General features: G+C 42.1%; 1 protein-coding gene across 1 annotated transcript in view; it reads right to left on the reverse strand.

The window, feature by feature from the left end:
* Positions 1-1378: 1378 nt before the first annotated feature.
* LOC110261786 (uncharacterized) overlaps positions 1379-25415 on the reverse strand; it is a 321102-nt gene continuing 297065 nt past the window's right edge. The window contains exons 11-12 of the mRNA XM_084967495.1: positions 4256-4347; positions 1379-2970 (exon numbers count right to left, since the gene is read on the reverse strand). The gene's annotated coding sequence lies outside the window, so the exon portion shown is untranslated. The remainder of the gene's footprint in view (positions 2971-4255; positions 4348-25415) is intronic.

Genomic DNA, 25415 nt, shown 5'->3' on the forward strand with positions numbered 1-25415 from the left:
TGCTTAGCTCCTATTTCCTTCAGGTTTTTCTTCTCAGTGAGGGCTTTCTAGGGAAAAAAAATTGAACCTCCTCCCAACACTTCACCTTCCAGTCCCCCCCTCCCCAAGTCCTTATCAATATCTAACATAACACACATTTCCTTGTTTATCTTTTTACTGAGTATCTTCCTTCTAGACTGTATATTCCATGAGGGTAGAGAATTATGTTTTGTTTACTGTTATATTTCCAGCCCCTAGAACAGGACCAGATATAAAGAAATTGCTCAGTAAATATTTTTAGAATGAATAAATGAGTGAAACATGCTAGACTAGAAATATCACTCATCTGTGGGTTGTGGATTCTTTTAGCTCAGGGGCTGGCTTATTTATTTTAATAGTCCACATTTTACCTGATACAGTTCTTTTTTGGAGGGTTTTCAGTAAACAGTGATTGCAGGTGGTAAATTCTATTGAATTAAAATATGCCTGCTTTTTAAAATAAGAAGGAGTACTAGTATTAATATTTGGAACTGTGGATAACTTTCTAAAATGACATAAATGTTTAATATTTTTAGGGAAAATAACTACCACTTGATTGGAGATAGAAAAAAATGCTGTCAAACTATGACAAAAGGCTTTTTTTTTGGCCATGCCTGCAACATGTGTAAGTTTCCAGGCCAGGGGCTGCTGCAGTGACAATGCTGGATCCTTAACCCATTGCGCCACAAGGGAACTCCAATAAAAGGCTTTTATTCATCACTTGAATTTTTATTTTACTCACTGAAAGTTTTAAAAGATTTCTTAGCATAGATATTATTCTATATCATATTTGTACATGAAAAGGAAAAGAGAAGTGAAATGGTCAAGCATTCCTAATTCTTTATCATATTCACAATCCAAATTTTTGGAATACCTTTTTGACATTGAGTCATTCATGCCCATGTTTTGTGATCAAGAACATTCTTAAAAGAGTGCCCCAGGAGTTCCCATGTGGCTCAGTAGATTAAGGACCTGTCATTGTCACTGCTATATTTCAGATCACTGCTGTGGTGGGGTTTGATCCCTTGCCTGGGAACTTCTGCATGCCTCAGACGTGGCATAAATAAATAAATAAATAAATAAATAAATAGTGTCCCACTGTTGTCTTGGAGATTTTTTTCCCCTGGTCTCTGAAATCCAGCTAGCGCTTTCTGATAGATAAGTGCCGGCAATGACAGCTGTGTCATGATGGCCACCTGGCCTCACTGGCTGTAGAGGCATCTCAATTTCAGCAATATTAAAATGTGAGAAAATGCGCAGCTTAAAATCAGTGAAATAGGAATGCAATAACACACCTATTTCCAGAGGCCTTAATGATTTTTTTTTTTTTTAAACCAACAATTCGAACTACTTTCCACTATTGTGGAATAGGTAAATTTTATTAACTGTGACAATTCATCTACAGCATATGGAGTCAAAAAATCTTTTCATTTACATTCATCCTGATTATCTGCACAATGGTAATCACAGGTCATGAAAGTGAAATTGCAGGGGTAATCATAAAATTAGTAAGGGCCGAGAACAGTTGAAATACAACCAATTCAACAAAGAACTTCTTAAAATTTGATTATTTTAATCCAAGAAGGATATGTGAAAAGTATTTCGATTGCAATCTTCACTACCTCTCTACCTAGTAACTAGTTACTGAAGTGACTTATCATTTGTTGGGCTGCACCCCATTGGCCTACAAGGCCTGCATCTAGCCCAGCTTTAAGACAGAAGAGCGAGCCTGGAGTCAGACACAGAGACCTCAGTGGTGCACTGGATGGGGGTGGGAGGGAAGCTAGGATTAGGGACTTGGGCCCAGGTGATTCAAAACAGGCCATTTATCATTACCAAAAACAGCAGGCCTGCGGTCGAACGATGAAGACACATGCAGATGCCAGAGGCCCGCTCTTCGGAGCCCCTCCCTATAACCTTTTTCCCGTGCAAATAAGGCATCCTCGCCTGGAACCAATCAGAGGATGAAACCCCCCCCCCCCCCACATACAGAGATGGAAGCAACACTCAGCCCTTACATGTACGCACAGCGCAGGGGGGCTGGGCCAGGAAATTAGTGGGCAGTGGGGCAAGAGAATAGGGGTCCCCAAACAGGTCCGAGATTTAGGACTATAAAGAGAGACCCAGTTGCAGCCAGCGCCAATCCCTACCCAGGGCAGCCCGATCTCTTTGAGGGTGTAAATAAAACTTGCTGTATATACTGCTACCTGACTTTTGACTGCGACCTTCGACCTTTGAGGCAATCGGCAGGAGCATTTTTTATTTTTATTTTTTGCTCAGGGTGACAGACCAGAATGGCTCATTAAAAGAGCCCAGGCGCGCGCGCACACACACACACACACACACACACACACACACACACACATCCAGGCAAAGCTGTTACACTGCGGTGTCGGTTCCTGGGGAAATTCCCTGTGACCCAGAATGGCTCCCATCCTGAGCCAACTGCTCCTGCCTGGAGAGATCGCCTGCCTCCATCCCTGCGCGGCAAGACCACTGGGTCTATCCCATCGCTGCCACAGCACCTCCCGGCTGCAACAACCTCCCGCCAGGCCGCCTACCTCCATCCTTGAACAACTAGGATGGCTCTGTCCCAGGGCCGCTACCGCGCTTGCACCTCCAAATCCTCGAGTGTGTAGGCAAGGACCAAGGGACAGATGGCGCAGAGAGGACGAACCTGACAGGGGAGCTGACACGTCTGAAGCAAGGTCTTGGAGTAACACCCCACCATGTGTGGCTGAGGGTGGGCAGGAGATGGTGGCAGGCTTTGCTCTGGAGGAAGGGAGGTTGCCAGTTATAGGGGGAAGTGACATCGGATTGGTTCATTAGTTACCATGGAAACCAGCAGAGGGACACGCCCTCACCGCCCCTTGGGTGGGAAGAACATCACTAGGTGGGGCCTGGGGCCAGCATGCAGGAAGGTCAGTGGGTATGTCATGTGTGAAGCAGGCACTGGTGGAGGGAGCAAAGGAGGTACAGAGAGCAAGAGATCAGCCATCTCGAGTGGCCTGACCATACTTCGATAAATATATATCTAAACCATTTAAAAATGCATTTCACTTTTTGAGGTAAAATTCACGTAATAGAGAATTTACAATTTAAAAGTATACAATTCGGGAGTTCCCATCATGGCTCAGTGGTTAACAAATCCGACTGGGAACCACGAGGTTGTGGGTTCGATCCCTGGCCTTGCTCAGTGGGTTAAGGATCCGGTGTTGCCGTGAGCTGTGGTGTAGGTCGCAGACGCGGCTCGGATCCTGTGTTGCTGTGGCTCTGGCGTAGGCCGATGGCTACAGCTCTGGTTGGACCCCTAGCCTGGGAACCTCCATATGCCGAGGGATCGGCCCTAGAAAAGGCAAAAAGACAATAAATAAATAAATAAATAAATACATAAATAAACATAAAGTAAAAGTACACAATTTGACATCATTAAGTACATTCACAATGTTGTGCAACTATCATCTCTATCTAGTAGTAAAACATTCTCATCACCCCAAAAGAAATGCTATACCCATTAAGCAGTCTCCTCCCCTTTCACCCTGGTGCTCAGCCCTTAGCAACTACTCATCAGTTTTACGTTGCCATGGATCTTTCTTATTCTGGCTCTCTCATATAAATGGAATCATACAACATATGACCTTTTATGTCTGGCTTCTTTCACTTAGCTTTTTGCTTTTTTGTCTTTTTAGGGCTGCACCTACGGCATAGGAGGTTCCCAGGCTAGGGGTTCAATCGGAGCTGTAGCTGCTGGCCTACACCACAATCACAGCAACATGGAATCCAAGCTGCGTCTGTGACCTACATACACCACAGCTCACAGCAATGAGGGATCCTTAACTCACTGAGCAAGGCCAGGGATCAAACCCTTGCTCTCATGGATGCTAGTCAGGTTCGCCAACCACTGAGCCATGACAGGAACTCCCACTTGGCATGTTTTTGAGGTTCGTCCATGTTGGAGCATGTCAGTGCTTCATTCCTTTTTGGGGGCCGAGTAATATTCCATTATATGGATTATACCACAACTTGCTAGTCACTTAGCAGCTGATAGACATTTGGGTTGTTTCTGCCTTTTTGCTATTATGAATAGTGCTGCTAAAAGCAATGTTTTTCAGTTCTTTTGAGTATATTCCCAGGAGTAGGAGTGGATTTGCTGGATTAAATATAGTTGACTCTTGAACAGCGTAGGTTTTAGAGGTGTGGACCCTACCTCTTGGTTGAAATTCTGAGTTTAACTTACAGTTGGCCCTCCATATCTGTGCTTCCTTGGTATCCACAGTTCAGCATCTGAGGCCTCAATCAACAGGAGATTGTGTAGTACTATAGTATTTGCTACGGAAAAAAAAAATCTACGTCTAAGTCAACCCTTGCAGATCAAACCTGTGTTGTTCGAGGGTCACCTGTTGTAATACCACATTTAACTCTGAGGAACTACTAAATGGATTTCCACAGGGACCGCATCATTTTACATTTCTATCAGCCAGTGCATGAGGATTCCAATTTCTCCATGTCCTCACCAACAGCATTAAATATAGGTACATGTGTGTATATATATATATATATATATATATATATATATATATATATATATATAGAGAGAGAGAGAGAGAGAGAGAGAGAGAGAGAGAGAGAGAGGGAAAGAGAGAGAGAGAGTCTTTTTAGGGCTATACCCATGGCATATGGAGGTTCCCAGGCTAGGGGTCGAATCAGAGCTACAGCTGCCGGCCTATGCCACAGCCATAGCAACGCCGGATCCCTAACCTACTGAGAAAGGCCAGGGATCGAACCTGCAACCTCATGGTTCCTAGTCAGATTCATTTCTGCTGCACCACAGTGGGAACTCCCCTAAATGTATTTTTGAAACTAGTTTTCCTGGAACTGTAAGAATTTATGAAAGTTTAAAATTACAGAACTTTTTTGAGGGCTTTTTGACACAGCTTGGATTTTAAAGTTGTCATGCATGCAGCGTTAACAGGTGCCTTCCTGGTTATTCTGGGAGCTCCATGTGTTTGCTCTCTCGGCTAGTTTTAAGGTGACCTCCCTCTTCCGTGCTCCCTCCGAGGTATACAATATTCCCATTATCACACGGGCCTTTATTTCCCTGCCCTTTCTATGCAACACACAAAGCCTTCCTCCCCATCCCCACCCAGTAATTCCTACCCAACATCCCAAGCTCAGTCACGGGCCAGCCAGGAGGAAAAGCCACCAAACTTCACCTTGTCCAGCCTGAGACCCTCTAAAGAAATGTCCGAAGGTTCCCCTGAGCACAGCAAACACTGATTCTCCCCACTGGATTCCTGCTATTCTAGGCCCCAGGCCAACCCCTTCCTATTATGAGAACCTAGCAGGTTTTTTTCTTTCTTTTTTCTTTTTTTTTTTTTTTGCTATTTCTTGGGCTGCTCCCGCGGCATATGGAGATTCCCAGGCTAGGGGTCTAATCGGAGCCGTAGCCACCAGCCTACACCAGAGCCACAGCAACGCGGGATCCGAGCCAAGTCTGCAACCTACACCACAGGTCACGGCAACGCTGGATCGTCAACCCACTGAGCAAGGGCAGGGACCGAACCCGCAACCTCATGGTTCCTAGTCGGATTCGTTAACCACTGCACCACAACGGGAACTCCCTTAGCAGGTTTTTAATCAAGCAGATTGCCTATGCCTTACCAGAAATCATGTGATCCTGGTGTGGTGAAAAGGATACTGTATTAGGTGGCAGAATATCTCGGGTCTGGGCCCTGACTATCACCGGAGACCTTCGTCCTTTTCAGCATTCGCCACTGAATTCCTGTTATGTGCAAGGTACCAAATTATGGGTAGAGATCACTTATCCAGCCTAGGTCTTAACTCTGTATCATGGAGAGAATACCTAGTTGTCACAGAAAACGATGCTCTTGAACATCCATTTCAACTGAAAACCCTTCTGTGGTTAAGAATTTGAACTGTGGTGGATTGGAACAGTGGCTCCCAGTAGAGCTGTAACCGATAAGGAAACATTTCCAAACTATCTGGAAGATGACATAGGACATTAAACGAAAATGACCACTTGCCATCATCAGCATTTCATAAAGTGTCCAATATTCAGTAGAGCAAAAATGAATGAAATGAAATTAACTTAAATGCCTTTTTGTCTTGTGTCAGCTTTATTAGTCTAATTTCTAGAGAAACACGAGCTCAGAGGAGAGGCATCCAAAGACATGGAAATCCAGTCTCTCACCCGCATCTCAACCACATGGGCTGTCTGCACCGTTTCTTGTCTCTGTCTCCCTAGCAGCTGCTTTCGTTATTTGGAACTCAAAAGTTCTCACTCCTGAAGGACAGAGACAAGCATTTTTGGAGAGAAATTAGCATCTGCAGCCACCAGAGGGCAGACCTCAGCCTAAAATGTAGTTTCCTAGGATGTGGTACCAGTCACCTCATCTCCCTTGTGTCCCCAGAAGGCGCTGCTGCTTGCTTAAGTTGCCCGACACTTGATCATTCATGTGGCCGGCTTCGAAGCTCCCTGCAGTTAGTTCCTCATGTGAACTGGTAGCCAAAGTCTAACTTCCCTCGGAGACAAATTTGGGAAGGGCGCTTTATCTTCTTTAAGACACTGCTCTGCATCAGAAGCCCTGGAAGCGTTTTCTTCTTTGGAATTAAACTCTGTAACTTGACTTCATCATTGGCATAAAAAAATACCTATGAAGTCCTTTGGGGTGCTGTACTCTGCTGAGCATAGAACTGGAAAGACTAACCAGGAGATGCTGGTCAGTCAAGGTTGCGTGATCTAGCAAATGCTGCTGGGGAAAATACTGCTGCTAGCAGTCAATTCCTTCAGGGACAGCAGGGGGGGTACCATCCCTTCCCTTATTCTAAAAAGCCAGGCAGGAGTTCCTGTCGTGGCTCAGTGGTTAATGAACCTGACTAGGAACCATGAGGTTGTGGGTTCGATCCCTGGCCTTGCTCAGTGGGTTAAGGATCCGGTGTTGCCGTGAGCTGTGGTGTAGGTTGCAGACGTGGCTCGGATCCTGCGTTGCTGTGGCTGAGGTGCAGGTTGGCAGCTACAGCTCCGATTCGACCCCTAGCCTGGGAACCTCCATATGCCATGGAAGCAGCCCAAGAAATGGCAAAAAGATTAAAAAAAAAAAAAAAAAAAAAAAAAAAAAAGACAGGCACGATATCAGCTTTGGAATTTTCTTGGAATTCTTACACACGTATTCTCATTGTATTCTCAAGTCTATGAGGAAGCCCCGATGGCTGTTACTATTTTATTATCATTTTAAAACTCAATCCCAGTTTTTCCCATTCGATTTCTACTTTAGCAGTTAAGAATTTTCCAAAGTAAAGCTGATGTTAAAAATGTGAAGTGCCACCAGCAGTCTGGTCACAAGCAGCAGCTCTTCCTGCTCTAACCCTCCCAACACTCCAGCCCTGGGTCTGCAACTCAGAGGCAACATCTGGAATTCTGAACTGTCGGTGTCTTCAGGATTTCTTGAGGTTCCCTACATATCTCTAACTCATGCACTTACGCTACTAATTCTTGGTTTATCAAGTCTAAATGTTAGCAACTGAATTTCTTTTAAAAATAGATGAGAATTTAATTTGTTTTTGGAGAAAGCCTCTCATGACCCCATCTTTGAAGATGAGAAAAACCAAAGCTCATGTTTAAGGGACTTGCTCAAGTTCACATAACCTAAAATCAATGGAGTAGAAATTAGGACCTGCATCTTCTAAGTTTAGAATCCATGTAATTTCCACAATCACTTTGTGGGGACCATTAGAAAAATGCTAATTACTCTCCACGGTTGTCAACGCTTGGTATTCAGCTATCAAGATTGATAAATCTGGAGTTCCCGTTGTGGCTCATCGGTTAATGAACCTGACTAGCATCCATGAGGATGCAGGTTCGATCCCTGGCCTTGCTCAGTGGATTGTGAGCTGTGGCGTAGGTCACAGATGCCATTCTGATCCTGCATTGCTGTAGCTGTGGTGTAGGCCGGCAGCTACAGCTCCAATTGGACCCCTAGCCTGGGAACCTCCATATGCCGCAGATGCAGCCCCAAAAAGACAAAAAAAAAAAGATTGATAAGTTCCCTTCCAATAGAGGTGCCAGATGAAGTACAAGGTGCCCAGTTAAATTTGAGTTTCATATAAAAGAACAAATGCTTTTAAACTATCAGTATGTCCCAAATATTGTATGGGATACTCATGTTGAACTGTTATTTATACTTTTAGTTGCCAAGTCTGGCAAGTCCTATCATAAAGCTATGATCTAGGCCTTCTACTTCACTCTGGTTTTAAAATTCTGGAACTATAGATAAAGAGATCTGTGATTTATCCATGACAAAGGAATTTTTCTGAGAAAGACATCATCCATGATTTCCAAATAGATAAAATACCAAGCTGTCAAAACTTTAAAATACCGTGTTTAGGGATACAGACATATAAAGTAAGTTTTTTTTTTTTTTTTTTTTTTTTAAAGGAAGCAAATTAGTAACACAAAATTCGGGACAGGGGCTATCTGGGAGGTGGGGAAGATGCCATAAGGAGTAGGTGGCTTCTAAGGCAGGCGCATTGACAGTGTGATGGTGCCTATTTTCTGATGTAGTACATTTCTACGAACTGTTTGTGGGCCTGCCACATTTTATTAAAGCTAAAAAGAAGATAAATTCTTCTTCCGGATTTTGGAAGGAGATAGACTTAGTTCTAATCCTAACTTTAGCATCTCTGAGTTTTCCTTTCTTTATCGATGGTATAGAAACAATAATACCTAATTGGCAGCATGGTTTAGCGATAATGTATGTGGGGAACAGCATAGAATACACATAGTATGTCCTTAGGAAGTGTTGTCAACGGTCAAGTCCACGTGGGGTCAAGTGGAGGACTGTGCCAGCACTTTTCCATCGAACTGGGTAAACTCTGGCCAGAAACTGTCTTATTAACTTTTGTTGGCTCTTCCTTTTTTACCTAACTTCTATCACTAGTGTGTATTTAAATTCTTGAAGCTTTACATAATTTTTAATGTTGCAGTGCTTCTTAAAAATGAACTTCAGCCCCTTAGGAAGGAGATTTGGGAGCTAATGAGATGATGCCTGTACCTAGAAGAATTAAAAAGAAAAGTCGGAGTTCCCGTCGTGGCTCAGTGGTTAACGAATCCGACTAGGAACCATGAGGTTGCGGGTTCGGTCCCTGCCCTTGCTCAGTGGGTTAATGATCCGGCATTGCCGTGAGCTGTGGTGTAGGTTGCAGACGCGGCTCGGATCCCGCGTTGCTGTGGCTCTGGCGTAGGCTGGTGGCTACAGCTCCGATTCAACCCCTAGCCTGGGAACCTCCATATGCCTCGGGAGCGGCCCAAGAAATAGCAACAACAACAACAACAAAAAGACAAAAGACAAAAAAAAAAAAAAATTAAAAATTAAAAAAATTAAAAAAAAAGAAAAGTCAATTCTCTACTAATGTTAAAGTGTAGCTTCAAAGCATGGAAGACACGTAGGAGAAATCAATGAGGAATAGTCTGATGGGAACAGGAAATTTTTGGCCATGGACATGCAAAAAGCAAAGTATTTTCCTCACCTATATCTATATTCCTCCAGGTGGACATATACTTTTCTGGCAAAATTCTGAATTTTTTTTTTTATTTACAAGTATATACTTCTATATTTCCTAGTATACTGAAGTCCTTTGCTTAAAAAAGGGACTTACTGTCTTTTTTTTTTGGCTGCATTCACAACATGAATACGTTCCTAGGTCAGGGATTAAACTCAAGCCTCAGCAGTGACAATGCTGGATCTTTAACCCCCTGAGCCACTGGGGAATTCCCTAATGCCCACAACCAAGATTTTTCTTTAAGCCACGATAAGATATTAAATAAATAGTGCCTTTTTTTTTAATTAGAGAAAGAGAACTTTCAAATTTAGAATGATAAATGAAGCATTTTTCTTATAAATATTCAGCACTGGCTGAAAGGGAGATTCACCAATTTAGCAGGAAGTATTCTACAAAAATTTATTTGTATGCACCTTGTATTAAGAATTAAAATGCCTTGGGAGCAAAATGTTCAAACTCACTAATAATCCACTGTAAAGTCATTTCGCTTTAAAAAATATTAAAACTCAAAGCCATCAAAGACATGGTGAAGTGGGCATTTTTATACTTTGCTAGTGGAGTGTAAATTGGGAGAATCTTCCAAAAAGTAATTTGTCTGTATGTATTAAGAATTCTAAATGTGTTTATATTCTTTGATCTTATAATTCTACCAGGACTATTTCCTTAAAAACTCTCAGAGACATGGCCTCATGGCCTCATGTCTCCAGTCAACAGGGAACCTGCGTTCCATCTCAAAAGGCTGTGTTTCAGTTTATAGAATAAATGTACATGCGTATTTATCAAGTATTTATGATAACGGTAAAAAAGTAAGCCATCTACACATTCATCAATAGGATAATGATGAGGTAACTTATTGTGTTGTAACGTTGTGGAGGATAAACCCATTAAAAGTATGTTTACCAAAGGAGTTCCCGTCTTGGCACACTGGAAACGAATCCGACTAGGAACCACGAGGTTGCAGGTTCAATCCCTGGCCTTGCTCAGTGGGTTAACGATCCGGCGTTGCTATGAGCTGTGGTGTAGGTCACAGAAGTGGCTTGGATCTGGTGTTGCTGTGCCTCTGGCGTAGGCCAGCAACTACAGCTCCGATTAGACCCCTAGCCTTCGAACTTCCATATGTCACGGGTTCGGCCTTAAAAAGACAAAGAAAACCCCCAAAAGTACGTTTACCAAGATTTTTATGAAGAGAGGAGTTCCTGTTGTGGCACAGTGGAAACGAATCCAACTAGGAACATGAGGTTGTGGGTTCGATCCCTGGCCTCGCTCAGTGGGTTAAGGATCCAGTGTTGCTGTGAGCTGTGGTGTAGGCCAGCAGCTGTAGCTCTGATTTGAGCCCTAGCCTGGGAACCTCCATATGCCACGGTGCGGCCCTAAAAAGGCAAAAAGTCAAAAAAAAATTTTTATGAAAGGAGAAAATGGTCACAAGGATATGTTACATCAAAAGCAATATGTAAATGGTACAGGATTATGTCAACTATGCAAAATATATTTATAAAACTACAGGGATACAATAAACCAAAATATTAACAAGGGATCATTTTTAGTTTGCGGGGTCGTGATTTTTATTTTCTTCTTTGTACTCTCCGCTATTTCCCAAATTTCCTATGATGAGTACTATCACCATATAATAAAAAACAAAAAGATGTTTTTAAAAATTCCAAAATGATGGCATATCTGAATTGATGCTTGTGCAAGAAGAAAGAAATCCAAGGGCACAGATATGAGCATTTTCAGTTCCTCAAACAGGGGTAAAATGGCATTTTCTCAAAAGGATTTGTGCAGCCTACATCACTCTTAAAATTGTTTCATTTCACTATATTTAGAGAACTCCAGTACATGGGTTAAACCAAAGTCATGTTTTCACATTGGTATATGAAATGACACCAATCTCTAGTCCCTTGGGAGAGCATGCAATTTGTAATGCCTATTATTTTTGTGTTATTAAACCCATCTCTGTTAATAAGATCTATAATTATTAAGCAGAAAGCATAATGAAGTTGGCTGATTACAAAAGAAGGAGAAGCCAAGCATTTCGAATCCTCTGACATTTTCTGATGATAGCCATTGACTACAGCACTGTTATTCTAAAGGAATTTCGCTGAGAAAGGAGTATGTTTACAGACCATTAACTGATGCATTTATTTTGCTTAAGAGCTTCCCATTTCTGAATTTAGGGCTCTCTTCCTCTCCCTCCCTCCCTGCCATCCCCCACTGTTCAGAATTTCAGGTGGGAATAGGGTAAAGCAAGAATCCATAGCTTAAGGTAAAGGTGTGAGGCTGGACTTGAGGGGCTGAGGTCTAGGGACCCCCTCAACCACACCTCCCCACAGAAGAATCCTTTACAGGCAGGGCTGTTTGATTTTCAGGAGGCTTTCTGCTGGATATGACTCCTTCACATTAAGTAAATGATGACTTTATTAAGTTTTGGTATTTAAGCATTCCAACATTCCTATTGAGTAGTAAAAAAAGGAAAAGGCATTTTCTTGTATTCTTAATCCCTGGGAGCTTTTTATTTTGAAATCAATCAAATCAACTGTGTGTAGACACTTGAGTTTCTTATCCCTTAATCCTCCACATAGAACTCATGTGGAATGGTGGAATTCATGGCATCTCTTCCCAAATACTGGTTTTAAAAAAGTCATTTCAGAATTAATCAATTATATCTTGCATCATAGCTCACAACAGTCATCATTTTTAGCTACCTTTAAGTTTAGACCCAAAGAGTAAACATCTTAAAGTGACCTCTGAATAAATAACCCAGGCTTCTGTCAATTCCCTAGGCAAGATTTCACGTTGCCAAGTGTTAAAGGTTGAATCTAACAGTATGCCACTCTTAGTTGCTTTTATTTCATTAATAGCTTCTTTGACAAATATGCTCCATGAGGACATTTCAAAGGATTTGGGGGATAAACATAAAACAAAGGTCATTTTTATGGAGATATACATGAGAGAAGGGAGGGACACAGCTAAAAAATAAATGTTACTATAATTAATACATATGTGCATATATAAATTCAACTTGTCAAGTAGGAACTACTTTTGAGAAAATAGTTGGAATTTAAGGGTTGATACTGTGTTATTAAACTAGTATCTTTTAGCTTCAAACCTACATTTTTTTTTTTTTTTGCTTTTTAGGGCTGTACCCGTAGCGTACGGAGGTTCCCAGGCTAGGGGTCAAATAAGAGCTGTAGCTGCTGGTCTACACTACAGCTACAGCAACGTGGGATCCAAGCCATATCTGTGACCTACACCACAGCTCACGGCAACACCAGATCCTTAATTGCTGAGCAAGGCTAGGAATCAAACCCGCATCCTCATGGATACTAGTTGGGTTCGTTACCACTGAGCCATAATGGGGAAATTCCCACATTTCCATTTTTTATTTCAGGATTAAATATTATATTAGTTTCAGGTGTAAACAGTGCACCATAGTGATACAACAATCAAATACATAAAATGATCAACATGACAAGTCCAGTAACCATCTCTTGCCATACAAAATTACTATAGTGTTACTGACTCTACTTCTTTATGATGTATATTCCATCCCAGTGGCCTCTACTTATTTTGCCCGACCTCCCACCTCCACCCCACCCTACCTCGCCCCTCTGGCAACCACTGGTTTGCTCTCTGTATCTATAATTCTGTCTCTGTCTTGTTTTGTTTGTTTCTATATTCTGCTTTGTGATGCTGTGACTCTATAAACCACTGTGTCCTTTATTGGCTGGCTCCTTTAGGTTCTGCCAACTGGGTGCTAGAAGGAGACTACAAGGCTGGAGGAGGCAGAGATGCTCTCTTTCCTGGTTGCTTCCAGTTTTTATCAGGGTCATCTTAGTAATGATTTCACCCTAGCTGCAGCTCCTTCTAGAAGCAGCAATTGATTCCAGATAATTCCAGTTTACTGATTTTGTAAACCTGGGAAAACTGGCCTTATCATTGCACTTTGAGAGGCATGACTTTGGCCAACAGGGAACTCCCCTCCCTTCCTCACAGGTCTGGGTCTCACTCCCTGGGGACCCCGGCTCAAGGCTCCAAGGCACCTGTATTATCTAAACAGTTGCTCCTCCTTTGAGGTCTGTAAATAAGATTTTTAATGGAAAATAATTATATTTTCCAAAACACAAAATAATCAGAAGAGTAGCATATTTTAAAATTTTGCAAATTAAAAAAAATCTGCTTAATAGATGACAACTGGATTCTCATATATGCCTCACATTCAGTCTGTTGAGATATATCATTTTTGTAATATATATGAAAAAAATAGCCATGCATAGATATATAGTTTGAAATGGGAATAATATCTGAATAGTATTTTGAAATAATTGCGGCTATTCTTCTATACTATTACACAAAAACTTGACAAGTGATAGTTTCTTGTCTTTTTAAGTGATAGTTTATTTTTTTTTTTTTTTGTCTTTTTACTTTTGTTGTTGTTGTTGTTGTTGTTGTTGCTATTTCTTGGGCCGCTCCCGAGGCATATGGAGGTTCCCAGGCTAGGGGTCAAATCGGAGCTGTAGCCACCGGCCTACACCACAGCCACAGCAACGCGGGATCCGAGCCGCGTCTGCAACCTACACCACAGCTCACGGCAACGCCGGATCGTTAACCCACTGAGCAAGGGCAGGGACCGAACCCGCAACCTCATGGTTCCTAGTCGGATTCGTTAACCACTGCGCCACGACGGGAACTCCTAAGTGATAGTTTCTTAAAGGTGAGTTGCAATGTTCAATCTGAAAATATATCAATAGCCTTAAATTTTTTACAGATTTGTTGAGATATAACTGACTTTTGGAGATTTGTTGAGATATAGCTGTACACTGTGAAATGTACAATTTGGTGAGTTTTGACATATGCATACATTCATGTATTCATCGCTAAAGTCAAGATAATCAACATTTTATTACCCTCCAAAGTGTTCCTGTGCCCCTTTGTAGTCCATTCCTCCTTCCTAGGTGCCCCAAACCACTCCCAGGCAATTACTAAGGTGTTTTCCGTCTCTAAAGATTACATCACCTTTTTCTATAAGAGCACTGCCCAAAAGAAATGTAGCATGAGCTACAAATGTGAGACATGTACACAACTGTAAATTTTCTAGTAGCACATTTCATTTAACATGTGACAATATTACCATTTTGCCATGTAATCAACATAAATTTATTGAGATTTTGCCAAACACTGAATGTCTGTGTCCCCCCCCCCCCAAATTGATATATTAAAACCTAATCCCCACTGTGATAATATCTGAAGGTAGGGCCTGTGGGAGGTATTATGTCATGAGCGTGGAGCCCTCACGAATGGGATCAGTGCCTTTGAAAGAGACCTCAGAGAGCTTCCTTGCCCCTTCGACCATGTGAGGACACAGCAAGAAGAAGGCCATCTATGAAGCAGGAAGCAGGCCTTCACCAGACATTGAACCTGCCCGCACCTTGATCCTGGGCTTCCCAGCCTCCAGAACTGCTGTTTATAAGCCACCCACTCTACGGTGTTTTTGTTATAGCAGCGCCAACAGACTAAGACGGATACTCTACCTGTCCCCTTTTCATGTGAAATCTTCAAAAACTGGTATGTATTTCATATTTATAGCATCTCTCAATTTGAACGAGTAACATCCCAAGGGCTTAACAGCCATATGTGGTGACTGGCCACCACAAGGAACAGCACAGGTCTAGAACTGCATCTAAATGGGATTATTAAGTATGTAGTTTTTTTTGATTAGCTTCTTTCACTCAGCATAATTATGTGGAAATGCACGCTTGCTTCAGCATGTGTCAAAAGTCTGTTCCTTTTCATTGCTGAGTAGTAAATACAAACAAAAGTGAAAACAAATTCTCTTGTTTGGCTTTGACACAATTTGTTTACCTTTTTCCCTGCTGGTGGACATTTATTCCCCACCCCAGCCCCACCAAAGTTTTGGCTCTTATAAATAACTCTGCTATGAAGTTTCATGTTCAAGTCTTTGTGTGGACATGTATTTTCATTTCTCTTGTGAAAATACCGAGGAGTGGGATGGCTGGGTCATAGAGTATATGTTTAGCTTTTTATAAAACTATCAAGCTCCTTTCCACAGTGGCTGGCTGTACCATTTACCGTTCCTATCAGCAATTTAGGAGAGTTCCAATGTTTTATATCCCCTCTAATACTTTTGGTATTGTCAATTTTTTTTCATTTTCATCAGTCTCATTGTGGTTTCATTTCTATATGACTAATTATGTTGAGAACCTTTTCACGTATTATTTGCCTTTTGTAGATCAGCGATATGTCTTTGCAAACCATTTGCCCATTTTTTATTTTCTTATTTCTGTAAAAGCTATTTATATACTCTAGATATCAGTCTTTTGTCAAATATGTTTTGAAAGTATTTTTCTCCAATCTATGGCTCACCTTTTCATTTTCTTGCAATTTTGTAAAGCAAAAGATTTAAATTTTGATTAATTTATTGACATTAACAGTTTGTGCTTTTTCTATGTCCTATTTAAGAAATTCTTGCCAAACCCAGGGTCGCTAAATTCCCCTATGTATTCTTTTAGAAGTTTTGTACTTTTGGCTCCTACATTTAAGACAAGGATACTCAAATTGAGCTCGAGTTATTTTTTGTATCTATTATTAAATAAAGATTGAGGTTCCTTTTTTTAAAAAATGACTACTCAGTTGTTCCAAAGTCATTTGCTTGACTCCACCATATTGCCTTGGCATCTTCATTAAAAACATTTTGGCCTTGGAGTTCCCATCGTGGCGCAGTGGTTAACGAATCCGACTAGGAACCATGAGGTTGTGGGTTCGATCCCTGGCCTTACTCAGTTGGTTAAGGATCCGGTGTTGCCGTGAGCTGTGGTGTAGGTTGCAGACGCAGCTCGGATCCCGCGTTGCTGTGGCTGTGGTGTAGGCCGGCGGCTACAGCTCCGATTAGACCTCTAGCCTGGGAACCTCCATATGCCGCGGGAGCGGCCCAAGAAATGGCAAAAAGACAAAAAAAAAAAAAAATGTTGGCCACATATGTGTAGAATTATATCTACAGTTTCTATTCTGTTGCATTGATCTATAGGTCTCTCTTTATACCAATACCACACTATCTTGATCACTGTAGCTTAATCATAAGCTTTGAAATCTGGTAGAAAGTTCTTCAACTTCTTTTTCAAACTGCTTTGGCTGCACTAGTTTCTTTGCATTTCCATATAAATTTAAGAATTAGTTGGTCAAGTTTTTTTTTAAAGCCTATTGGGATCTTTGACTTACTGCACTGATTCTATAGACCCATTTGCGTGATAGCAATAAACATCCTATACTTTGTGACATTAAAATATGTTGGTTATACTGCAGTGTGAATGGATTTCACCCATATGTGACTTTGTAACATCATGCATTGGTCATTTGGAAAATACTGGACTTGGTCATGCAAATCTTCCAAATGTTTACACATTTCATTATACAATGTATTAATAAAACATTCATTAATATTTCCACCGATTTCATCAGAAAAGTGTTTAAGTACTGGGAAGCTGTCAAGCTCACAGTGGCAAATACATGCTTTCCAAAAATTCAAAAATTTGCTGGAAAGCACAAATTTTATCATTGGCAATAAATACTTTCAGTTGTTTTCCTTGAAATGACAGGCTCTCTTGGTTCCATTTTTAGAAAATGTCTGCCAAACACCCAAGTCTGAATAATCCTCGTTTGTCTATTAATCGTTCTGTCAGATAAAAATGGTGTTCTATGAAAAAACAAAAACAGAAAACTGGCTAGCTCATTCAAATACCGGTGCTTTTTTCTTATGACAACCTTGCAGTTTGGTTTGCAGCTAAGGTTCTTCCGTTGTACTTTTCATTTCCTCATACAGAATATTAAAAAGTTGTATATTCAAGGGTTGAACTTTAATAAAATCAGCATTTTTTAAATTGTCTCATCAAGGACATTATTAAATGCAACTGACCTTTTGTTTTGTTTTGTTTTTGCAAGTATGTGGTGGTGAAGAATATAGTCACTAATAATGGACTCTGGTGCCTCTGCCTTGATTTGTGCTAAGATACCAACAGTTTTACTCACCATCCTTTTGCACTATTGTTTCCATGTCAACACAGTGGAAAAGGCAATTAACATCCTAGTATTACTATGAAAAAAAGTTTTGACCTCATGGACCCCCCCCCCATGAATTTAGGGAACTCCCTCCCAGGGTTCCATGGGTCACACTTTAAGATCCATTTGTTGAAGGGCACAAAAGGGGAACCTGGAAGGATGCCGGAAGGCATTGATGAGGGTGAGGCTCCTGGATACACGGGTACAGAAGGGCTGTCTGCCTAGACAAAGGCAACAGCAGGAGCAAAGGCACAAGGTGTGCAGAGCAGGTCTTCTCTCCTCAGTTTTGGTCAAGCAAGGAACGCAACGAGGGCAGGGGCCAGAGCTAATAAGGTGCAAGACATACAGAGGGGCTCACATGCATGAAAGGAGCTGAAACCATCCAGTCAACCATCAAGTTGATGGAGCATGCTTGGAGGTTTCACCGCAGGGGGGCAGCACAGTTAGAGCCGTCTAATTGTTCACTCCGGCTCTCTGGCAACAACCTGGTGAATAAATCTGGGAGGTTTATACTGCAGAGAGGTTCTCACTTAAGAACCCGTGCCTTGTCAAGGTAAGAGATGATTTAACAGAACAGATGGTCAACTAATTAAACACTCAACCTCCCACCTCCTCATTAATTCAGTCAGAATATTTTAACTAGTGCATTTGCTCAGGGGACACAACTGTATATCACATCTAATTCATGGATGTGGACTTGCACAACAAAAAAGAAAAGCAGCCTTGCAGATCAGACTGCCTGCTTCTATTACCTGTGTCCTTCCAGGCCCTCAACTGGCAATTCCCATGCTCTCTGCTCAGTTGAATCATTTGCTATAATAACTAGAGAACAGAGAGCAAAGAGCAGGAGTAGATGTGGGTTTACAACTTATGCTTAATTGTTTCTCATGTAAGAATAATTGGAATGATATTATAGAGGTCTGAGGTTGCAGAATTAATTTTTTTGCTTTCGTTATGATGTGTATGTTTGTGTGTGTATATACTTGCACACGCATGTCCCCGTAGAGTATTTGCATATTTGCGCACTGCACTCCTCTGCTGCCCTTCATCCAGATTTCTATTAGCTCTTCTCAACTTTGCCAATGACCCCTTGCTAGTCTTATTTCTAGTCTTAATCCACTATAATCCATTTTATACACAGCATTCATGGTGATCTTTTGATTTTTTTTTTTTTTTTTTTTTTGCTTTTTAGGACCACACCTACGGCATGTGGAAGTTCCCAGGCTAGGGGTCCAATCCCAGCTGCAGCTGCCGGCCTACACTACAGCCACAGCAATGCTAGATTCAAGCTGCATCTGTGATCTACAATGCAGCTTGCAGCCATGCTGGATCCTTAACCCACTGAGCAAGGCCGGGGATCGAACCCACATCCTCATGGATATCAGTCAGGTTTGTAACCCACTGAGCCACAAGAGGAACTCCATAGTGATCTTTTAAAAATATAAATCAGGAGTTTCTGTCTTGGTGCAGTGGAAATGAATCCGACTAGGAACCATGAGGTTGCCAGTTCGATCCCTGGCCTCGCTCAGTGGGTTAAGGATCCGGTGTTGCCATATATATATTTATATACATATAAATCAGATCATATCATTGCCTGCTTACAATCCTCCAGTGACTTCCTGTTCCACATAAGAAAAAAATTTAGGCAGTTCCCATCACGGCTCAGTGGAAAACAAACCCGAGCAGTATCCATGAGGATGTGGGTCCGATCCTTGGCCTTGCTCAGTGGGTTAAGGATCCAGTGTGGCCATGAGCTACAGTGTAAGTCTTAGACATGGCTTGGATCTGGTGTTGCTGTGACTGCAGTGCAGGTCGGCAGCTGTAGCTCCAATTCAACCCCTAGTCTGGAAACTTCCATATGCTGCACCTGTGGCCCTTAAAAAAAAAAAAAAAAGAAAGAAAGAAAGAAAAAAATTTGAAATACCCACATTGTTCCTTAAAGCCCTACCTACCTGACTCCTGCCTGCCTATCTGACCACTTCTCCCCCATGACAAATTGCCTGGCTCGCCAAAGTCTCACCAACCTGGATTTGGTGTGTTTTCATCTTGGCCCTTTGCCATAGCTGTTACCTCTACAAGCGATGCTATCCCTCTGAAGCTTCACATGATAGGAAGCCCTTTTCCTGATCACCCACCTAGAGTGGCCTATCACCCCATCACATCGCTCCGTTTTAGTTGCATCATTGTCTTCAGTTATGGTAGCACCTGCCACACGGCCTGGCCCATAGGAGGTTCTCAATAAGTATTTGTGGTCTAAATGGAAGAAATAATTACAGGTAGGTTTTTCTTTTGGTGTTTGCCTTTCACAGTTCTCACAAAGTTGTCATATACAAGATTTAATATTGATGATCAGCTTAGAGCCACCTTTTGAATACCAAGATTTTCTGTTTTTGTTTTGGTCAGGGTTTTATTATCTCTAAAAATATGCAGTAGAAATTCAAAATTACTTAAAAAGTAGACAGTTTTCTCTTAACCGGCTAGAGGCATTAGTCATGGTTGTAAAATAAGGGAATTTACCAGTATAATTATGGAACAATGCCAATGTTTCCCTCTTTAGAGAAAGAAGGAAAGAATAAAATATAAAAACTTTGCAATCTGGAGGACTCAGATATATAAACAAATTATTATAAAATGTAACAAATGGCATAATCAAGGTACAAAGCACCATGGGAACACAGTGGTAGGAACTTCTTTCTGTGCTTGAGGAAGTGGGGGAAAACTTCAGAAAGCCCAGTATGTAGAAAACCATGGTCTGGGGAAGTAAGCACTATGTAGAAAATATCTTTTTTCCCTCCAATGATCCAAAAACCAAGGGTTTGGGTTCAAGGGGAGCCTCCCTACCAATGGTTTTCCTTTTTCTTTTGGCCATGACCTTGGCATGAGGAAGTTTCCAGGCCAGGGATCAAACCCTTGCCATGGCAGCAACCTGAGCCAAAGCAGCAACAATGCTGGATCTTTAACCTGCTGAGCCACCAGGGAACTCCAGTATTCCTTTAATTGTTTTGAAAATATTTAGAAAGCAGTGGAATCATTTGCCTCCTAAGGAAGTCTTATGTAGAATCCCCAATATATACAATAGTAAAAGGCTTCTCTGGGTGAAGAAGGCCTAAGTGGCTCTGCAGTGGTTCCTGATGTCTTAGTCCCCCCAACAGGGACTGAGGGCCCACGTTAGGACCCCAGAGACTTTTTTTTTTGGCCATGCCTGAGGCATGTGGAAGTTCCCAGGCCAGGGACTGAACCAGAGGCAAAGCAGTGATAACACTGAATCCTTAACCGCTAGGCTACCAAGGAACTCTTAGGACCCCAGAGCTACAAGGAAAATAATGTAAAAGCTACTGCCTTTTACTCTCTTTAAGCAAACTAGGCGGGAGCTGTGGCGGTCATGAAAACGCACCGCTCAGGTTCCCTGCTGCAGGAGGACGGTGACAGATGGGGATCCCCGCAGCATGTGCGTGAGTCCCCACTCCCTGTGGGCTGTTCCTGGAGAATGAGGCAATGTGACAGGGTTGCTTGTGCAAGCCTGTTCCTGCAAGATGGGGATTCCTCGGATGGGCGACTTTGGCTCAAAGACTTTTCACAAACGCTGAATTCTGCTTAAAATTGTGGGGCAATCTGAGACTGTCTATCCAGCATCACTTCGCTCTCATCCTTCCCGGTTCCCCTCACCTCTTTCAGCTCCCTCCCTTTTCCCCCTCATTGGCATTTTCCTTGATAAATTTCATGCACATCTAATCCTGTCTTGGCATCTGCTCCTAGAAGAGACTTGCATTATGCCTATAATTGCCACATTTTCAGCTTAGCTAAAGTAAGATTTCCAAAGTGCACTTATACTGGCACAATTCCAATAAAACCCAAGAGAGAGGAGGAGAGGATTGAGAAAGGAACCCCTAGGTGCTGTATCCTATACTTCAAGCCCGCAAATTAATCATGACTAAATTCCAAAATCTAAATATGGACAGACTGAAAAACTTGGATATTTAAACAGCCAAAGTAGAACTGAAGATTAGTTAATGGAGGCTGTTTTTACACCCACACAACCTGGCAGATCATTGCTGTACAGTCTTTGTCGCAAAAAATACTACAGAAATATGGTCTTTTGAAAACATCTTCTGTCCCTGTATAAATGACATAGGATCCGGAGGCATTTCTGCAAATAATATGTTTTCCTATGCCAGTGTATAAATAGCTTTAGAGTGCTGAGATAAAAAGAAAGTTGCCAAGGCTATTGCTACACTGACAAGAGAAGCAGCCGATTGGGAGTCTGTTCTGCTATTTGCGGTTAGTCCTCAGACTGAGTTTCACTTGACCAGACAAGAGGGCGGATGCTGTCATCTCTGACCACTTAGAAAAGGCCAGAATGGGGGCCTTCCCAATTTACCTTCCCTTTTGGGGAGATTTACTTAGCAGACAAGCACTTTCCTTCTATTATAAAAAACACTGTCTTTCAAAATGATGACCAACTCCAGGTCTCCCCAGCTTTTAGTGCCACCATGTCCATGAGACCCTTCTGGATTGGACTAAAGATCTTTCCATGTGTCCTTTTTACCATCTGGTAAAACTTATGAAGGGGGAGAAAGAATAAATGAAAATCTAAGATGTCTTAGCATACCTTGGAGATTTGCATCATTGAGTGTCCTGATCCATTGACAGGCCCACAGTCGTTCTTGCTATCATTTATATTCTGCCACTCATTTATACTTTCATTCATGTATTAAACCTTTCTTGACCGCTTACAGTGTGTGGGCTTTGGGGATAGCAATGAACATGACTGGCAAGGTCCCTGCTCGCTGTTAGCACAGCCTCTTTTGGGGCACATGGGTGGCAAATATATAACATAATGGAAATTCGAATGATCACACAGAGTGACTGGGAAGAGAGTGTCGGGGATGCTCTCTGAGAAGCCAGCCATGGAGAAGACTATTGAGAAGAGGAGCATCAGCTGCAGACACTTAGCTGGGAATGACCTTGGCCTGTTCAAGGAAGAGAAAGAAGGCTGAGATGGCTGGATCATTGCACAGAAAGGCAGTGGGCGATGAGGTCAGCTGAAAGACTGGGCCCGCTCTTGTAGGGCCTTACATGCATGGTTCTGAGTCTGGGCTTATTCTAAATTCAATGGGAGTTCATCAGAGTTGTTGGGGATTTTCTTTTATTTATTTGTCTTTGTTTTCAGAACACAGATACTTTACATGTTGGATGTTCTATCAAAGATCTGGGCATTTATATTTTTCTAATCAAAAATTGCACTTATTTGTTAAATGTCCTTCCTGAAGAATGTGAATCTCTGTGTCCTCAAAGCCTAGCATGTCACCTAGCACAAGAAGATATTCAGTACATGTTGACTAAATAAAAATGTGATTGAATACAGAGAAAGGCAAGGTTGTGGTAAAATTTGGTGTGAAATACTAATAATTAATAGGCCAGCACTGGATGGAACCCAAAGGGAGGACAGCAGCCAGGTAAGTTCTTCTGTTACAGCAAATCCCTGGTGACTCTGAGAAGAGAAGAGGTGACTCTGCTACTGACACGAATGGGGGGACTTCGAAATGCTGTCATTTAACATGAGACCCAGGAAACAGGCACAGTCATGAGAGTGTTTAACTGACCCCGAGATATGGGCCGTATTTATCTTCTGCTGCATATGATCTTGTCTCCCTCCTGGAGAAGAAGGGGAGAAGGTCTGACTAGTCCTCCTCTCTCTGGTTTATTAAAAGGTAAAGGGAACATCTGTCTTTCCTTTTGGCTGTTCAGTATCTGCACCCCTTTCCCATCTTGTGTCATAAGACAGAACCTATCTTCCACCACAGACGCCGAAATGTCAGACGTTGGCCTTCCCAGACCCCACCGCTAGAATCAGGTTATGAGTCACACACCCCATCCACTTATGAGATGAAGGCCTCAAGCCAGCGGAACCATAAGAAACTCTCCACTGTCTCTCGGGGTCGGAGGTGGCAGAGTGATCAAGTTCTGGGGTAACAGGGCTCGGGGGGGGCTAATAGAGCCCACGGCCCAATTAGCCTACTGACTACACACGTCATCACGTCCCTTCTCAGGCATTTCCTGGATGCCTCACGGCGAACTTGACTCTTCAGCTTTTCTAGAGATCCTGTGAGCCACTCTGTATTCTTCAATAACTATAATTTCCTACTTCAGTCAGCCAAGAGTTGGATTCTAGTCTCTGCAACTAAGAACTATGAATGATCCAGAGAAAGAGGAGATGTATGCAGAAATACAAGTGTTATCTGGCTTGGTTGAAACGAGGCAATGAAAATCCAGCTGTTCTTAAGGATTCTTGTCATGATCTGGTGAAGTGGTTAATCAAGTGCTCACCTGTGTGTGCCTAAAATGAATGGCCGCCGAGGCAAAGTTTTGGGAAACTGAGCCATCAATGATACTGAACGTGAAGGTCACAGGGAATCTAAGGACTATGGAATGAGGTGGCTTCTTCTAATGATAATTGATAGTCTAAAGAAAAAGATGGAGTTCCTACTGTTCCGCAATAGTGGAAACAAATCCCACTAAGAACCATGAGGTTGGCAGTTCAATCCCTGGTCTCGCTCAGTGGGTTAAGGATCTGGCGCTGCCGTGAGCTGTGGTGTGGATCACAGATGCGGCTTGGATCTGGTGTTGCTGTGGCTCTGGATTAGGCCTTCAGCGGTAGCTCTGATTAGACCTCTAGCCTGGCAACCTCCATGTGCAGCAAGTGCGACCCTAAAAAGCAAAAAAAAAAAAAAAAAAAAAGAAAGACATGCTCAAATTCCCAAATTCTCAGCTCAAAGCACATGTAGAAAACCAGAGGCTTCCACTGCTTTGTCAGATTTTATTGCTTGCCACTGAAGTATGCAAAAAGCCAAATATAAAATGTATAGTTTGATCAAATTTTCTGAACTAAAATGAGTTGAAGTCACTTCCTTAGCTGGTTTCTTAAGAGAAAGTCAGAGCATTGATGGGAGAAGTGAAGGCCGAAGACTTTCAGTGGGAGGATTTAGCTCATTCATCTAGGCCCTGGCAGGGCATGCTGGACTGAACTCCTGAGACGACCCAATTTCCTCTTTCAAAAATGAAATTCAGAAGTGTGTGATTGTGGAACATAAGTATTTCCTTACACAGTGACATGAGAGTCCCTTGAACACTAATGTGTTCTTCCACGCCTCTCCAAGAGCAAAAAGCATAAATGACAGGTCAAAATTCCTATCCATGAGGTCTACTGAGACTGTCAAACTTTTTTGCAAACTTTCAAATTCCTTCTTTTTTGGCACTCCTTTTTGCTAATTTAATAATAAAACCAAGCTAAAATATTTCACCCAAATCATTGGTTTTTGAATCTAGACCAGTCTTTGCAGTCTAACCTGGTTTACTCAGGATACCTTTGAATTCCCGCTGGGTATCCTTTGCTTTCCCCCTCTATCTCTGTAAAGGATGGGTATAAGGAATTTGTTTTCATTTGTGAAAGTTAGCAATATACTTTCACCAAAGCACTTCAGGGTCATGCCAATTCTCTGGGTTTGTATCAAATTTAGTCCAGAGAATAGGCAGCTGGCTCACTATATTAATGGCATCATACTGAAAAACTTGAAAACAGGAAGTAACATGCAGCCTAGGTGCCCTGGTATATTATGTATGTCAGAAAGGGGAGAATATATCACATGGAATTATTGGGCATGTTATCCTCCTCAAGTTCTGTGTGTGTGTGTGTGTTTGTGTGTGATGGGGGGGTGGTGAGGGAGGGAGAGAGACAGAAAGAGAGACTG

The sequence above is a fragment of the Sus scrofa genome, chromosome 7 (genome assembly GCF_054392235.1).
Source record: "Sus scrofa isolate SSC_HxYL_T2T_F1_AM1 chromosome 7, Sscrofa_HxYL_maternal_Yorkshire_Landrace_v2.0, whole genome shotgun sequence".
Lineage (NCBI taxonomy): Eukaryota > Metazoa > Chordata > Mammalia > Artiodactyla > Suidae > Sus > Sus scrofa.